Here is a 1850-nt window from a genome sequence, read left to right as displayed (position 1 = left end):
GTGTGTGTGTGTGTGTGTGTGTGTGTTTGTAAAATACAAACTTGACAAAACATTTACAGAGACATTCGACTGCTTAAGCACTTGTCACAGTGTGTGGGCAAAGATTCTGCTTGTCCACAAAAATCACGCATTTGTTTGTCGGTCAGTGATTAAGGTGATGTTGCCTGGTTGGTTGCGCTCGTGCTTTTCTTTTTACTGAAAAGATGTTGTCCAGTAGGAGTTTGTACCACCTCATCAGAGAGGAAACACGGACGTCTTGCAGCGAATTTTAACGGCCCCCAAGCCTTGTATGATCTTCACTCATCTCTCTTTTTCATTTCCACTATCTCCTCTTTCTTTTGCTCCATCCAAATCTCTTTCTCTTTCACTCCCACCGCCTCTCACTCAGCATCACGATCTCCTCTCTCTTTGTCTCCCACTGCTGTCTTCATCTAACTCTCTTTCTCTTTCACTGACACTTCTTTTCTACCACCATCACTGGCTCCTCTTTATCTCTCACTGGCACTCCTCCTCTTTCTTCTACCGTCACTGTTTCTCTGTTACTCTCTTTCAGCACAAAAAACGTGAATATGTCTTTTGCGATGTGACTGGAGCACTTTTCAATTGGTTCCCTTCTTATCGCTATTGCAGCAGCGTGAGCTGTTTGTGTAAAACTAACTCTAGAGGTTGGTACAATTTTGACAGTTTATGTATATACTTTGACACATATAAATAACAACTAAGCATGCATAATACAAGGTTAACACAAAAAGTCTACCATCCGACAGAAGTTCACTTTACACTACTTTACGTACAAACGCACAACATTTTTAGACTGCGTCTACAGTATACCAAGCCAACGGCCTTGCCGCAGTGGTAGCACCGGTTCCCGTCGGATTACGGAAGTTAAGCGCTGTCGGGCTGGGCTAGCAGTTGGATGGGTGACCATCCGGTCTGCCGAGCGCTGTTGGCATGCGGGTTGCACACAGCCCTCATGAGGCAAACTGAGGAGCTACTTGACTGAGAAGTAGCGGCTCCGGTCTCATACACTGGCATAAGGCCTGGAGTGCGGTGTGCTGACCACATCCCCCTCCGTATCCACATCCAGTGACGCCTGTGGGCTGAGGATGGCACGGCGGCCGGTCGGTACCGTTGGGCTTTCATGGCCTGTTCGGGAGGAGTTAATTTTTACAGCATGCCAAAAAATACGGTGTTTGATTTGCAACTAGAAAGAATTTCGTATGACAAAACAGTCTTTTGTAAGCTGCCTACGCCAACAGGTGGCAGCATTGAATAATTTCCAGGTCAAGACAGCCTGTAAACGCGTGAAGTGCCCATTATAGGGAAACAGCGCGTCATAAAGATACATTGGTGAAAAAATGTCGATTAACAAGATATTTTGGTGACTTCAGAATCTTTGCGATAACTCCAAAACCCTTGCCTAGAGAGCCTACATACAAGCTCTCTACTCTTGCCATCTGTTCACTACGTCACGCAAAACTACATTTAGCCTCAGACACGGATACTACGTGCGTATTTCACGTGCATACGTAAGGTAACTTTGAAGCGCTGTATTTCGTAACGGATAATGATATCGAAACAATGTTCAAGGTGCACCGAGAATTAATCTGGAGAAAATATGGTAGAAATTTCGATGATTTGCCATGAATAGAAATTATGCAAGTAGACATCCCCACAAATGATAGTTATCGTGTCTAAAAATCATGGTTTTTTGGATGTATCTTGATAACAGATAAGATTTTCGAAAACGGGGAAACAGCGTTTCTACATGAAAGTCTAAAAAATTTACAGTTTAAATCTGAGTTTCTTAAAAGACATCATAGTCGCCGTTGACTGTATAAAATATTTAT

The 1850-nt window shown here is 43.5% G+C and overlaps 1 pseudogene; it reads left to right on the top strand.

The window, feature by feature from the left end:
* The first annotated feature begins 834 nt into the window (after window positions 1-834).
* On the top strand, window positions 835-952 carry LOC126102322 (5S ribosomal RNA; annotated as a pseudogene).
* The last annotated feature ends 898 nt before the right edge of the window (window positions 953-1850 follow it).

This window comes from Schistocerca cancellata, chromosome 9 (genome assembly GCF_023864275.1).
Source record: "Schistocerca cancellata isolate TAMUIC-IGC-003103 chromosome 9, iqSchCanc2.1, whole genome shotgun sequence".
NCBI classification, from domain to species: domain Eukaryota; kingdom Metazoa; phylum Arthropoda; class Insecta; order Orthoptera; family Acrididae; genus Schistocerca; species Schistocerca cancellata.
Note: the sequence above shows the minus strand (reverse complement) of the source record. Positions and strands in the feature narration are given on the sequence as shown.